Below are 17,166 nucleotides of genomic sequence, written 5' to 3'. Positions count from 1 at the left end.
AGAAACAGCCTGATTGATAACTGCACCACGACTGGAAACATGTGAACACCTGACAGGAAGCCACATGCTTGGGCTTCCCTCGGTGCAATGATCTTGCTGGTGCATGCATTTGTGGGGACCCTGGAAACTACAGGAATGGCTCCTGTGAGGAATGATGCTCCAAAGTCAGCCGCCCCCCCACCACACCTGCCCATGAAACTCAACCCTTTGCACCTGAGCCATCACCTGGGGCAGAAAGACTAGCTCCTTATGACTGGTGGGCAGACCTCGGAGTGCCCACCAAGAGGAAGGTAGGAAGACCTCAGAGTGCCCAGCCAGCACTTTCTGTCCCCTGCACTACACACGTCTGAGCAGACTCATGCCTTGAGAGTTTGACAGTTGATTCAGCTCCATAAAGACACCCTGGTGCTGTTGTATCAAGGCATTCAACTATCTGGTTCATACCAAGCAGGAATTCACATTCACGCCAGTGGTGGTTTCCAAGATGTCTACCTATTTTATTAATTTTTTAAATGTTTATTTTTGAGAGAGAGAGAGACAAAGCATGAGCGGGGGGGAGGGGCAGAGAGAGAGGGAGACACAGGATCTGAAACAGGCTCCAGGCTCCGAGCTGTCAGCACAGAGCCCAACACAGCACTTGAACTCACAAACCGCGAGATCAAGACCTGAGCTGAAGTCGGATGCTTCACCAACTGAGTCACCCAGGTGCCCCATACCCATTTTAAAAGCAACTGTCCAGGGGCGCCTGGGTGGCTCAGTGAGTTGAGCTTCTGACTCTTAATTTAGCTCAGGTCATGATCTCATGGTCGTAGGATCGAGCTCCACGTCGGGCTCCACACTGGGCATGAAGCCTGCTTAAGATTCTCTCTCTCTCTTTCTCTCTCTCTCTCTCTCTCTCTCTCTCTCTCTCTCTCTCTCTCTTTCTGCCCCTTCCCCCCACTTAGTCAATCAATCAATCAATCAAAGCAACTTTGCAGCAAACACAGATCAAAAACGTCTAAGCCACTAAGCTCTCAAATAGCTGGGTGTGCATATACAAAATATATATATATATATATTCAGCTCAGAAATATCCTGTGGGACCATGCTGAAGATTTACTGTATCCCGGGAGATTCAAAGGACACTGCAGGGAGAAGAGTCAGCCTCGTCATTTGAAGCTTAATGCTCAATCCAAGTGGAGAAGCCAGGCGTGAGACGTACCCCAGGTGCGTCATCTGCAGCACCCAAAAATTGCAGAGTTGAGTTACTCTGGCCCAACTGCCTGCATTTCGTTTCTTCTGATGTTTCATTTCAGTCTCACGAGGTGATAGAAAGAGCCTGAGCAAGAAGTGAAAAGACCTGCCCGGGCAGCACCTTATGTTACATGTGTGGCACAGTCACATCCAATAAATATTTGTTGAATGAAGAAATGAACGAACCTTTCTGAACCCTCAGCTTCTTCCTCTGTAGAGCGAAAATATCTACCTCACCTATCTTGGAGAATTGTTTTCAAGTGAGGTAATGCACGCGAGAGCTCTTCAAAAACCGCATAGCACTGAACAATTAATAGTATAAAGACATTATTAACAGGCTCCTTTCATTACTGAGTTCTTTTTTTTAAAAATTTTTTTTTTTAATGTTTTATTTGTTTTTGAGACAGAGAGAGACAGAGCATGAACAGGGGAGGGACAGAGAGAGAGGGAGACACAGCATCTGAAACAGGCTCCAGGCTCTGAGCTGTCAGCACAGAGCCCGACACGGGGCTCGAACTCACGGACCGTGAGATCATGACCTGAGCCGAAGTCGGACGCTCAACCGACTGAGCCACCCAGGCGCCCCCTGAGTTCTATGAGAAAGGTGCATCTTGAGACAGATCTCGACATTTATGGCCCACATAGTTCTCCGGTGGGAAAGAGCTTAGCGCTAGTGTCGATGTCAAGCACGGTGGACATGTGGGCTTAGTAGAAACGGATTCTTTACTGTAGTGTCACTGTTGCCTGTAGAGTACGTGAAGCTCCAGGAGGTTTACATTTCGACTCCATCTTCCAAGGTATGCCTGCTAGATCTCTCAAGGCTTAGACTGTTCACTCAGCACAAGTCACTCCTTACACCACACTAAATTACACGGACTTAGGTGTTAACCTACTGCAGGATACGGTTTCTTAATCACACCCAAAAAAATTTTACGGCGTTGCCACACCCATGTCAATGTCTCTTCTCCGCCAGGGTCCCATGCAGGTCCCACGGCAGGCACGTCCAGAGCCACGCACACCTACGGAGACTCAGTAAACGTTCATTGAGTGAATGCAATGGGTGAGTCATCCAATGAAAAGGTGACAAGGGCCTAAATAAAGTCGTTGAAAAGACAGAGAACAGAGATACAAGAGAACTCAGAAGAGAGAATTGAGATAGTGGCTTATGGGGGCTACGGGGTGCCTAAGGATAAGGAGGTTTCACGTCAGAGACTGGAAGATTGTCTGGGCCGTTACCCGAGACAGAGAACTCAAAAGGAAAGGTGGAAGGGGGGAAGTTCTCAAACAACTTTTCTTACAGTATTTATTTATCACCATGCTTTTACTTTTCTCCCTTCCCCCTTCCCTTGCAATGTAATGAAATTTAGCATTATAAACAATGCTTCCTTTTTCCCTAGCTCAACTAGAAAACTGACACACTAGGTACAGACTGAATCAAACTCTTTTGCTCTCCATTTGTCACAGGATACTATTTCCCCTGTTCAAGGAGGCAAATGATGGCTTCCAAGTTTGTAATGACACGCTAGAAAGGATATTACGGTTTGGTGCTGGCCAAATACAAGGGTGTTAGTTATGGGTGATTGATGCTAAGCTGCTTTTCTGACACCAGCTGGGACAGAAACAGGTCAAAGATAGAACCCACGTCATCTCCCTTAAGACTAAGACGGATGTTGATCCTTCCAGTTGCTTAAGATTACACGGTTGATTCTGGTAACTGTGCAAAGTTTCTTGTTAAACATTAAAAAGAGAAACAGTGGGACACTAACTTGTTTCATCAGTTAAGATAGAGGATTCCATCTGCCTGGATCATTTCAGCTATGGAGCTTTGACACGGGTGCCTTGGAAGATAAAATAGCTTAGACTTTGGGTCAAAGTCTTACCACTGGGCCCAGATAGGGCCAAAGGCCCTAAGAACCAAAGGCTGAAGGTAGGTCAGATTCTGCAAATAACATGGCTTGGCTCTCAGAAATTTTCTTGAATAAGAGTGTAACTGTTTAGTAGATTGACAACTGTGTCCGGGTCCTCTTTGGTCCCCATAAAAATAATGCTTGAGAAACCTGGATCCGCGGATGTGGAGAATGAGAGCTGAGAGAAGTTCTAAAATGGATGAGCTCAGGGTCCGCTTGCTTCCCTCCCAATTCTTTGTTGATTTGCCATAAAAACATGAAACCCCTGAGCTTTCTGCCTGGCCACAAAATAGAAATTATAAGTGAGTAGCCCTGTTTGTGGAGACCAGAACAGCTGGTTATTATATGTACCAGAACGTGTACTCAACAGACCAGACATAGAGATAGGGGTGAGAAGAGGTAAATCAAAGAAAGATGAGGGAAGCTAAAATTCAAAGAGCTTAATGTTTTCACATTCATTCATTCACTCACTTATTCATGCAATATGGTCAATTTACTGTGTTAGGCCTAGAACATAGTGAATGAATGTTCAACTATTTGTTGAATGAATGAAAAAGAAAATTACTACAGGAAGCAATGTAATGACACATTTATTGGGGCACCTGGGTGGCTCAGTTGGTTAAGCATCTGACTCTTTTTAAAAAAAAATTTTTGGGGCGCCTGGGTGGCACAGTCGGTTAAGCGTCCGACTTCAGCCAGGTCACGATCTCGCGGTCCGTGAGTTCGAGCCCCCCGTCGGACTCTGTGCTGACGGCTCAGAGCCTGGAGCCTGTTTCGGATTCTGTGTCTCCCTCTCAATAAAAATGTTGAAAAAAAAATTTTTTTTTAACGTTTATTTATTTTTGAGACAGAGAGAGACAGAGCATGAACGGGGGAGGGGCAGAGAGAGAGGGAGACACAGAATCCGAAACAGGCTCCAGGCTCTGAGCCGTCAGCACAGAGTCCGACGGGGGGCTCGAACTCACGGACCGCGAGATCATGACCTGAGCTGAAGTCGGCCGCTTAACCGACTGAGCCACCCAGGTGCCCCATTAAGCGTCTGACTCTTGATCTCAGCTCAGATCATGATCTCAAGGTTCGTTGAGTTCAAGCCCGACATCAGGCTCTGTGCTAAATGGTGTGGAGCCTGCTTGGGATTCTGTCTCTCCTTTTCTCTGCCCCTCCCCTGCTTGTGCTCTCCTCTCTCTCTCTCTCAAAAAAAATAAATAACCCCCCCCCCCAAATTAAAAACACATTTGTTAAGAAAATCAACTGCTTAAATATTTTAATGTTTTGTTGTAAGTAAGTGCTATTAGCTACAGGATATGATTTTGTTAATTAATGTAAGATCTTAAGCTAAAGAACAAAAGGGCTTTCTTTTCCTTTTTAATTAATACACTTTATTTTTTAGGGCAATTTTAGGTGTACAGAAAAATTGAGTGGAAAGAAAAGAGAGTTCCCAAATACCCTTTGTTCCCCATATACAGTTTCCCCTATTATTAACATCTTGCTTTAGTGTAGAATGTTGGTTAAAATCAGGGAACATCAACTGACACATCATTATCACCCAAAGTCCACAGTTCACATCAGGGCTCGCTCTTGGTGTTCCATCGGGTGAGTTTTGACAAATGTATAATGACACGTATCCACCATTATAGTATCGTATAGAATACTTTCACTGCCCTAAAACTCCCCTGTGCTGCACCTACCTATTCGTCCTTTCCTCTCCCCAAACCCCTGGCAACCACTGACCTTTCTACTGTCCCCATAGTTTTGCCTTTTCTAGAATGTCCTATTGTTTAGAATCATACAGTATGTAGCCTTTTCAGGTCGGCTTCTTTCACTTTGCAATATGCACTTAAGCTTCCTCCATCTCTTTTCATGACTTTTCATCTCTTTTTAGCACTAAATAATATTCCCTTGTCTGGATACACCATGTTTGTTTGTTCATTCACCTACTGAAGGACATCTTGGTTGCTTCCAAGTTTTGACAGTTATGAATTAAAATGCTACAAACATCTGTGCATAGGTTTTTGTGTAAACGTAGGTTTTCAGCTCTTCTGGGTAAATGCCAAGGAGCGCAATTGCTACATTGTATGGTAAGACAATGTTTAGTTTTGTAAGAATCTGCCAAACCGTCTTCCAAAGTGGCTGCACCATTTTGCATTCCCACCAGCAATGAGTGAGAGTTCCTATTGCCCCACATCCTTGCCAGTGTTTGGTCCTTTCATTCTTTTGGGTTCTAGCCATTCTAATAGGTGTGTAGAGGCATCTCACTGTTGTTTTAATTTGCATTTCCTGATGACAGATGATGTGGGGTATCATTCCAAATCCATATTTGCCATCTGCATATCTTCTCTGGTGAGGTGCCTTGTTTAGATCTTTTGCCCATTTATTAAACTGAGTTTTTGTTTTCTAATTGTTGAGTTTTAAGAGCCCTTTGCATATTTTGTGTACAGCCCTTTATCAGATATGTGCTTTGCAAATATTTTCTCCAAATTTGTGGCTTGTCTTTTCATTACCTTAAAAGCATCTTCTGTAGAGTAAAAGTTTTTTTATTTTAATGAAGCCCAACTCACCAATTTTTTCTTTCATGGATTCTGCTTTCAGTGCTGTATCTAAAAAGTCATCATCAAGCCTAAGATTTCCTCTAGATTATCTCCTACACTCTCTTCTTAAAATTTTAAAATCTGGGGTTTTACATTCACATTTTACATGATCCATTTTGAATTAAATTTTGTGAAATGTGTAAGGTCTCTCTCTCTATGTATATGTGTGTGTGTGTGTGTGTATATATATATATATATATATATATATATGCATGTGGATGTCCAGTCATTCCAGCACCATTTATCAAAGAGAATATTTTTTTTTCCATTGAACTGTCTCTGCTCCTTCATCAAAAATCAGCTCACTATGTTTGTATGGGTCTGTTTCTAGGCTCTCTATTCCGTTACACTGATCTATATTTCTCTTCTTTTGTCAATACCACACCGTCCTGATGACTGTAGTTTTATAGGAAGTCTTGGGGTTGAAAAGTGTCAATATTCCAGCTTTGTTCCTCTTCCGTGTTGTGTTATCTATTCTGGGTCTTTTGCCTTTCTGCTCTTCTGCTTGATATAAACGTTGGAATCAGCTTGATGACAGATCCACACGTTGCTGACATTTTGATAGGGGTAGCTTTAAATCTCGAGACCAAGTTGGGAAAAACTGACATCTTAACGATGTTGAGACTTCCTATCCAAGAACACTGTTGTGGGTTGAACTAGGTCCACAAAAAGGATGCGTTGAGGTCCCAACCCTCAGCACTTGTGAATGGGATCTTATTTGGAAGTAGAGTTTTCTAGGTGAAATTAGCTAAGTTAAGATGAGGATATATAGGATTAGGATGGGCTCCAAATCCAGTGTGACTGGTGTCCTTTTAGAAAAGATAAGAGAAACAGTAGTCACACTGGAGACAGAGACACACAGGGAAGAAGGCCATGTGATGACAGAGGCAGATAGTGGAGTGATATGGCTGCAAACTAACGGGCATCAAGGATTTCTGGCAACACCAGAAGCTAGAAAAAGGCAAGGAAGGATTCTTTCCTAGATCTTTCAGAGGGAGCACAGCCTTGCCAAACACTTAATTTTGAACTTCTAGCCTTCAGAATTGTGGGGGAAAATTTTTCTGTTGTTTTACCCACTCAGTTTGTGGTCATTTGTTACAGCAGCCATAAAAAAACTAATACAAACAAGAAATATCTATTTATTTAGATCTTCTGTGATTTCTTTCATTTCAGAGTTTTGTAGTTTTTCCAATATAGATCTTGCATATATTTTGTTAGATTTGTTCCTAAGTATTTAACTTTTGGTGCTAATATAAATAGTGTTGTCAATTGTGTCCATTGCTGGTATACAGGAAAGCAATTGACTTCTGCATATTACCTTGTGTCCTGCAACCTTGCTATTATCCCTCACTCGTTCTAGGAGAATTTTTGTTGTGTCCTTCAGAATTTCTACATAAATAATAGTGTCATATATAAACTAAGATTTCTTCCTTCCCAATAAAATGCATTTTATTTCCTTTTCTTTTGTTTTTAACATTTATTTATTTTTGAGAGAGAGAGACAGAGTGCGAGCAGGGGAGGAGCAGAGAGAGAGGGAGACACAGAATGCGAAGCAGGCTGCAGGCTCTGAGCTGTCAGCACAGAGCCCGACGCGGGGCTCGAACTCACGAACAGTGAAATCGTGACCTGAGCCAAAGTTGGACGCTCAACAGACTGAGCCACCCAGGTGCTCCATTTTATTTCCTTTTCTTGTCTTATTACATTAGCTAAGGCTTTCAATACAATGTTGTTAGTAGGGATGGGAGGGGACATCCTTGCCCTGTTCCTGTTAGGAGAGCATTTAGTTTCTCACCAGTATGATGTTACCTGTAGGGTTTTTGTAAATGTTCTTTATCAAGTTGAAGAGGTTCCTTTCTATGTTTAACTTATTGAGAGTTTTTATCATGAATGGGCCTTGATTTTGACAAATGCTTTTCCACTTCTATTGTTATGATCCTATGGTTCTTATTCTTTAGCCTGTCGATGTGATGGGTTACATTAATTGATTTTTGAATGTTGTACTAATACTCCTTACTTGGGGTAAACCTCATTTTGTTGTAGTATATAATACTTTTTATACTTTGTTGGATTTGATTTGCTAATATTTGTTGAAGATTTTTATATCTATGTTCATAAGAGGTATTAGTCTGTGGTTTTCCTTTCTTACAATGTCTTTATCAGGATTTGGAATCAGGGTAATGCCAATCTCACAGAATAAGAACATATTCCCTCAGATTCTGGAAGATATTGTACAGAATTTGTATTATTTTTCCTTAAATATTTAGTAGAATTCACCAGTGAAACCATCTAGGTCTTGTGCTTTTAATTTGGAAGCTTCTTAATAATATTGCTTCAATTTATTTAATAGATATAAGCTTATTCAGATTAACTATTTTTCCATATGTAAATTTTAGCAGATTGTGACTTAAAAAAATATTCCATTTTATCTAAATTATCAAATTTGTGGGCATAGACCTTTCCATAGTATATTTCATTATCTTTTTAACGTCCATAGGATCAGTAGTGATAGCCCCTCTTTTATGTCTAAAACAGCAATTCATGTCTTCTCTTTTTTTCTTATTTATTTTCTTCTGTTTGATTTAGGTTTATGTTGCTCTTCTTCTAGTTTCCTAAGGTAGAAACTAGAAAATATTGATTTTAGGTCTTTCTTCTTTCCTAATGTATGCATTCAGTGCCATAAATTTCTATCTGAGCAGTGCTTTCACTGCATCCCACAAATTTTGATAACTTGTGTTTTCATTTTCAATTATTTCAAAAATTTTTAAATTTCTCTTGAAATTTTTTTGACCCATGTATTATTTAGATGTGTTATTTAATCTGCAAATATTTTGGTATTTTCTGGCTATTATTTGGTTATTGATTCCTTATTCAACTCCATTGTAGTGTGAAAGCAAACTTTGTATGATTTTTACCCTTTTAAATTTGTTAAGGTATATTTTATAGCTTAGAATGTGATCTATTTTGGTGAATGTTCCATGCGAGCTTGAGAAGAATGTGTATTTTGCTGTGAATGTTCTATAGATGTCAATTAGATCCAGTTGATTGATGCTGCTGCTGAATTCAGTTGTGTTCTTACCAGTTTTGTGCCTGTTGGATCTGTCCATTCCTGATATGTTGCCAAGTATGATAGTGGATTCATCTATTTCTTACAGTTTCATGGTTTTGCCTCACATAATATGATGCTCTGTTGTTAGGTGCATATACGTTAAGAATTGTTACATCTTCTTAGATTATTGACCCTTTTACCATTATGTAATGCCTCTTTTTATCCCTGATTATTTTTCCTTCATCTGAAGTGCAATTTGTCTGACATTAATATAGCTATTTCAGTTTTCTTTTGATTTATGTTAACATGGCATATCTTTCTCCATCCCTTTACTTTTAAAATCAAAAGTATCTGTGTCTTTATATTTAAAGTTGGTTTCTTATTTTTTGATCTACTCTGATAGTCTCTGTCTTTTAACTGATCTAGTTAGATCATTCACATTTAAGTTGATATTGGTCTAGTGGATTTAATATCTCTCATATTTGTAACTATTTTCTATTCATTGCCCTTGTTTTTGTTTTTGATCTTCCATTCTTTTCCTGTCTTCTCTGATTTTAATTGAACATTTTACATTATTCCACTTTTCTCCTCTCTTAGCATATCATTTATAATTTTTTTTTACTTTTTTTACAGGTTGCTCTTAAGTGTGCAAATACACTTTCAACTAATATAAATAAACTTTCAAATAACCACATCAAATATCCACTTCACTGTTCCCTCTGTCCCTTATAAGATTGTTGTCATACCTTTCACTTATACATAAGTTATAGTAACTAAACAATTGTTGCAATAATTATTTTGAACAAACTATTTTCTGTTAGATCAATTAATAATAATAAAAATAAAAGATCATATTTTCTCTTATTTATGCCTTCTGCAATGCTCTTCCATTCTTTATGTAGATCCAGGTTTCTGACCTATATCATTTTCCTTCTCTATGAAGAATTTATTTTAATATTTCTTGCAAGGAAGACTATTCTTCTAGTTCTGGGTCTGTCACCAAAATGGTCTGGTGACAAATTCTCTCAATTTTTGTCTGAGGAAATCTTTATTTCTTTTACTTTGTTTTTGTTATTTTTCCTCTACTTTAAAATATTTTCATTTCTCATTGTGATAAAATATACAGGATACAAAGTTTACAATTTTAACCATTTTTCAGTGTACATTTCAGTGGCATTCAGTATATTCATAATGTAGCTCAACCATTCCTTTCTCTCCCATTCCATATCCAGAAATTCTTCATACTCCCAAACTTAAACTCCATACCCATTAAACAATCAACTCCCCACCCCTCCTCCACCCAGCTCTTGACAACCACCATTCCACCTTTCCACTTTCTCTCTCTATTAATTGGAATGCTCTAGGTGCCTCATAAAATGAGATCAGAAGGTATTTGTATTTTTCCTCACTTTTGAAGAATTTCAAGGATAAAGAATCCCAAGTTGGTAAGTTTTCTTCTTTCAACACTTAAATTCACTCTACCCTCTTCTTTCCTGCACAGTTTCTCAAAAGATGTTTGATGTAATTCTTGTCCTTGTCCCTCTATAAATAAGGTGGTTATTCATCCTCTGGCTTCAATAAAAATTTTTCTCTTCTCATCGATTTTCTGCAGTTTGAATATTTTTTGTACGGATGTAGATTTTTAAATACTTATCCTGCTTTGTATTCTCTAAGGTTCCTGGATCTGTGGTTTACTCTCTATTATTGCTTTTAAGAAATTCTCAGTCGTTATTGCTTCAAATACCTCTTCTACTTCTTTCTCTTTCTTCTCCCTCTAGTATTCCCACTACAGGTATGGTACAATTTTTGTAATTGTTTCATAGTTTTGGATATTCTCTTCTTTAGTTTAATTTAGTTTTGTTTTTTTCTTCTTGTTTTTTTGGTTTGGGAAGTTTCTATTGACACAGTTTCATGATTCCTTCCTCACCCCTGTCCAGTGTACTTATGCACCCATTCTCCATTTCTGTCTTGCAGTGCTTTGGATCTTTATTATTTTTTTATTTTGTTTTATTTTATTTTATTTTATTTTATTTTATTTTATTTTATTTTATTTTATTTTATTTTATTTTATTTTATTTCTTAGCATTTCCATTTCTCTGCTCACATCACCCATCCGTTCTGCTATGGTGTCCACTTTCCATTAGAGCCCTTAGCATATTAATCAGTTATTTTAAAATCTCAGTCTGTAATTCCAAATCTTTGCCGTATCTGAGTCTGGTTCAGACACTTGCTTTGAGTCTCAGACTGCGTTTTGTGCCTTTTAGCTATACCTTATAATTCTGTTGTTGTTGTTGTTGTTGTTGTTGTTGAAAAGCAGATAGGACATAGTGGATAAAAGGGAAAGCATTGGCTCTAGCAGCAAACTTCTGCTCTGTATCTGCTTCTCTCTCCAGTTTGGGAGCAGTGGTTTCTCTGTGACCTCAACTCTCTGAACAATCTAAGAAGAGTTGTTGATTTTCAGTTTGTTTAACTTTTCCCTTGTTGTCAGAACAAGAGTGATGACTTCTAAGATCTCTACATGTTGTACCAGAAACCAGAAGTCTCCAAAGGACTTTTAGTGGGCCATTGAATCTTTTCTATATCTCATACATTCAGTGAACATTTATGAAGCACCAATCGGCCCGGTGCTGTCCCCAGCCTCCACCCTATAACCAAATGTCCAGACTCTTCTGAACCCCAAGGAGACTTACCCATGTGAGACCTCCAGTTTCCAGAGATTACGTACATGGGGTTGGTGGGGAAGGAGAAGACAGAAGAAGGAAGAGGTTTTAGTGAGGAAGAGAATCAACCTTACTTTTAGAGTTCATCAACTTTCATAAAATTATAACCCACATCATGGATTATGGAAAACTGGCTGTCCAACAATAAACCTTTTCCAGTTTCCTTTTACTCTATTCTTACCAAAGTTTGTTCTTCCCTACTGTCCCACAGAGAAAGAGAGAGGTGCAACATCAGATGAGTCTGTACTTGTTTGTAATATTCCAGTGTCGAGTCAACGAGAAGCTTTTCTTTCGTGACAGCTGTGCCTGAGGAGAAAGGGATGAGCTACTGACCAGATCCACGAACAGGCAGAAGTCCACGGTCTGGGCAGCACAGGCACTTCAATGCTGCCCGATGTCAAGCACGAAAGTATTGTCTCCTCTCCGCAGTTGGCCTGAATGGAAGAACATACATAGTAGAAGCAAAGAATGCAAAGCCACGGTCATCCAGCACAGAGATGGAACACAAGGCCACGGGGCGAAGCCTCACAGTTCTACCTTGCGCTAATTCAAAATAACTGAACTCACAGAGATTCAAAATAGATTGAAATTGTACTTTTTCACTACTTATAAAGATTTGCTAACAAATTAACAGTGCAAAGCTCCTTTTGGAAAAGTATTGAACTAGAGAACAAACCTAAAATCTTTTAAGAGCCTCTATGTGCACAAAAACAATAATAATAGAACTGTTTGTATCAATTTCCTAAGAACTTCTATTAGGCAATACGTTTTTGTTTAGTCCTGTTTGTCAACGGCTGTATCTCTAAGTACTTCAGAGACTTTTGACCGATCCAGAAAGGGAAGAAGGAGGAAGGATTAGGCTAAATTGATGAGGCTTTTCTATATATTTACACTGGGAAATAAGGATCATTTGCAATAGTGTATAATACTTCCAGATAAATAGTGACACAACAAAGACCCAACCCAATAAGGATGAACCAACTCTCTACCTTACTTCCACACAGGTGGTGCCCTCTTTTAATTTCCCTGAAACCTGCCGCATTCTTTTCTCATTTCATTTCTCAAATTGAACTACTTTATCCTAAGTAGTAGAAGTAACCAGGAACAAAGTGGGATGAGCTGGTCAAGATTCACTGTGACAGGAGAAGTTCTCCGGAATATTAAACCACCTACATCTTTACACTGACAGATAGACAGCCAAAGCTAAATGAAACAGGAGGAGTAAAGAGATTCTGAAAAATATGTTTCGGGGCGCCTGGGTGGCGCAGTCGGTTAAGCGTCCGACTTCGGCCAGGTCACGATCTCGCGGTCCGTGGGTTCGAGCCCCACGTCAGGCTCTGGGCTGATGGCTCAGAGCCTGGAGCCTGTTTCCGATTCTGTGTCTCCCTCTCTCTCTGCCCCTCCCCCGTTCATGCTCTGTCTCTCTCTGTCCCAAAAATAAATAAACGTTGAAAAAAAAAATTTTTTTTTTAAATATGTTTCAATAAACAAGGGCAAAATAAACCCACGGGGCAGTTTTGAACCACAAGGGTTTTTGCCAGCTTCTCCTCAAATGATCCCTGGGACCCTGTAAACAGTCCCTGCAATGTCTTCAAGCTCAAACAGATGACCTGGACACACGTGAGAGCAGGAGGCAGGAACACTCCAGAAAGGCAGGTCCAAGGAGCCCGGGAGCTGGCTGACACAACAGGGAACCCAGGAGCAAACAGGCCACCAAATCTCAAACAAGCACCATCCCGGCTGAGATTAGACCCTCTTTCCCTAAACTCGCATTGCGACAACACCATCAAATTACACGCTGGCGAGACAACAGAGGACCAGGCAAGGAGGGTGGGGGGGGCGGAGAATGTGACACAAAAGCACTGTTGACATTTTTTGTTGAGTGAGAAATGTCCTATGGAAATGGTGGCAAGGATTGAGACGTCATTACGTTTCAGACACTGTGCTTGGCCTTTCAGATACACGGCTTCATTTAAGATCCCAACAATTCTGTGAGATGCTGAAACATCCCCAGTTTACAGGGAGGAAGCTGAGGAAAGAGTAAGACAAGAAAAGAGAGGTGGAGAAGGAGAGGGAAAGAAAGAAATGAGCTTTCACGGAGCACCTGCCCAGGTGCCAGGTCCTGTCAGGAACTTTCACCTGCTACCATGTTTCAGCTTCTCATTTTTAAGGTGGCAAGTTCATTAACCAGGAAAGGCCGGGGCCGCGGTTGTAGTTCGGTCTTCTAAAGCCGGGGTAGCGCAGAGAACACACAGAGCCCTGACTGGCCAGCGGACAGCTGTGCACTGGAGAGCAGAAGGGAAGTGAAAATCCCCATAGATCAGAGAAGTGGTGAAACGCAGCGTCGAGGGCCAAGTGCAATTAGAGGCAAGAGAGGGCAGAGGGGTGGAGGCTGAGGGGACAGGCTGTCGGGGACAGTTATGAAGCTGGAGATTGAATTACGCTCGGTCTGAATCCTGGCTCTGCACCTAGCCGGGAAGCCTTAAGTCACCAGTGCCTCCCTGGGGACAGTATTACCTGCTTTGGGGGACTGCCGGAAGGTGGAGATAATGCCTGTTCCATGGAATTTATTAATAAGTAATAAGAACATTATTATTCTAATCTCCTCCTTGGAGTATGCCTGGATCGGCCTGGGAGGCGGAGAGAGGGACGGCATCGCTGTCGCCGGAGATCTTAGGAGGCAGGAAAGCAGAGGGATCGGGAGGCTCTTCCCTCACTCTACGTGGGGCCTTCTTGCCCATCCCTTTGGGTCTCCTCTAATCCCACCCAACACTCAGAGTCTCTTCTCTGAAGCAGCCCCCAAGCTCAGCTGCAACCGTGTTCGATTCGCCTTCGCCGCAAGCCGAGTTAGGAGCGACTGAACCCGTAGTGAACCCACTACAAAGAGGGCCTTTCTCGGGGAAGGCCCACTGACCTTGGTCACCTGCCAGAGAAGTTAGAAAGCCGGTTGCTGGAAGAGCGCACCTGGAAACTAGTAGGGAGAGTTAGGAGTAGACTTAAAGCGTCTGCTTTTATTTCAGGGTCACAGTCGATGTGGCTTTTCTTGTTTTGTCTTCTACTATTCCGTGGTCAACTCCTGAACTAGCTCCAAGCCCGCAGTTCGAAACGCTGGCCGGTGCCGCATGCGCCTCGGGGCCTGGCCCAGCAGCCTTTCGCTGATAACACACCTGGGTGACAACAGTCATGTGTCACGTCAGCAGACTTACATTTTGGAGAAGAGTCACGGAGAAGAAGTAAACAAACAACACTCCGTATAAGAAGCTCATTGTTCCAAAAGGGTGCATCCGCAGTGAATTCGACACCTTATCAGCAGGCGATTTCTTCTTTCCCAAAGGGCACTCGCAGAGAAAAACGTCTCCAGTACGGTCGCCGTTCTTTGTACAGAAAGAAGGGACAAAGGCACACCCTCCAATATCCCTAGTCTCTTCTAGTTTACTTTTTAGTCTTTATTTTTCTAACAATCAATGTATCATGTACTCATCATCGGGGGGAAATTAAGATTACCTGTAAAATCACCTCAGACAAGGTAGCATCAATAATTGTTAACATTTCGTGGCGGCTTCTGTCGATGTGCATACCGCGCATTAAATCAAGGTCGGGGCGCCTGGGTGGCGCAGTCGGTTAAGCATCCGACTTCAGCCAGGCCACAATCTCGCGGTCCGTGAGTTCGAGCCCCGCGTCAGGCTCTGGGCTGATGGCTCAGAGCCTGGAGCCTGTTTGCGATTCTATGTCTCCCTCTCTCTCTGCCCCTCCCCCATTCATGCTCTGTCTCTCTCTGTCCCAAAAAATAAATAAACGTTGAAAAAAAAAATTAAAAATAAATAAATAAATAAATCAAGGTCTTAACAAGTCCCCTCTGCTTTTCTCCCATGTTCTCAGCCCGTGTATGGTGCTTGTTGCCTTGACCACCCTTATCACAGCCCTCACTGCTGTCTTGCAATTGCTTGTCTACTCACTGGCCTCTCAGCTCCACCGTGAGCCCCTGGAAGGAGAAGTAACCTTGTCTACTGGGGTGGCCCTAAAGCTTTGCTCCCTTTGGTAGGATTCATCGGCGGGGAGGAAGAAACGAACCCACCTGTGAGCGTTCACTTTATCCACCAACTGGGCTAGACTACAGTGCAAACATGTAGTTGGGGAAACATGAACCTAAATGTCCTGTGAACATGTTTTTTAGATGTGATTGACAGTTAAACCATAGACTTTCAGTAGAGCAGATTACCCTCCATAATGTGGGTGGGCCTCAACACATCAGTTGAAGGCCTTCACAGAAAGACTGGTCCCCCCACCCCCCACCCCCCGCCCCGGCAAAGGAGAGAGAACTCTGCCTTCAGAGTGCCTTCACACTCAAGCTGCAACACCAGCTCTCCCCTGGGGCTCCAGCCTGCTGACCTGCCCTGAAGATTTGGGCTTTTGCCAGCCCTCACAATCATGTGAGCCAATTCCCAAAATAAATTTCTGTATAATATATATATGTATATATTATTGGTTTTGCTTCCCCGGTGAGTCCTGATCAGTGCACCACCCTCCTGGATACTCTGTCCCCACCTAGTCGGCCACACAGCTATCTGCCCCTCGTCTGGGCTAGCCTCTATCTCTCCATTCCCTTCTTCTCTCTCCTATTACTGGCTCCCACTCCTCTTTTCTGCAGGCTCAGCATTTATATCCCCACCTTCTCTCCCACCAAAGCCCTTCTCTTGTAGAATTGACTCTTTCAAACAGCAACTGTATACTGCCTCAATTCCACGTTAACTTGAACGATTTACTCCATCAATGATACAGAAGCAGCAGACATGATCTGCGCATTAGGTCGGTGGTACTAAGGGCCGGGGGGGAAGCAATGATACAAAGATAAGTAAGGGACGGGTTCCATCCTGAAATGTCTTAACCGTCAAGGAAATCATTGCAAGAGAGGTAAAGCAAAGGCACGGAAAGCGGTAACAGAGGGAGGGCTGCACGTGGAGCATAGGAGCGCGGGGCAGAGGGACCGGGGAGAGCACACGGGGATGATCTCTCTCCAGGAGTAAATGGGGAGAAACAAGAATTCAAAGAACAACCGCGGAACAGCAAGCCCATGAAAGATGGATAGGATTTTGAGCACGGTTGGGAAAAGTGCAGGCCCATCTGGAAAAGGCTGACTAGACAGGAAGGAAGGGTAAACAGGGAGTCCGAAACAAGACTGAATTCCCAGACCTAGGCTTTCATTCCTGACATTCAGCCACACGTCGCCTATAGCGTTTCACCAACCACCCCCCCCCCCAACCCCACCGTCCCGGCCCACAGTCAGCCTCACAGACTCCATCACTCCCAAGGCGGCTTCCTTTATCAGCATCTCTATTTGTCAGTGGAAGAGAAATATGATCGTCTAGGTCATTCAAGCTCAAAACGGAACCTCTGGACTCAGTTTATTTCCTCCCCAGTGGTGACTGTGTTACCAGTGTTTCTCCAGTGAGCAGACCTTCCGTCTGTCCCCCATCCAGACAGCACCCTGCTGAGGGTCATTTGGCCTCGGGCCAACTCCTCCCCTCATAGAAATCCACTGCTGGCCCATCTGTTTACAGTTTGTAAATGTCCCCTGGAAAGAAACATACCTGCTCCCGCTGGGCGGGACCAGCTTAGAAAAGAGGGAAAAGAAACACCCAGCTCACTGAGACACCAAACTTCCACTGAAGGTG

Source organism: Prionailurus bengalensis, chromosome A1 (genome assembly GCF_016509475.1).
Source record: "Prionailurus bengalensis isolate Pbe53 chromosome A1, Fcat_Pben_1.1_paternal_pri, whole genome shotgun sequence".
Classification (NCBI taxonomy): domain Eukaryota; kingdom Metazoa; phylum Chordata; class Mammalia; order Carnivora; family Felidae; genus Prionailurus; species Prionailurus bengalensis.
The sequence above is the reverse complement of the archived record's forward strand: the minus strand, read 5'-3'. Positions refer to the sequence as shown.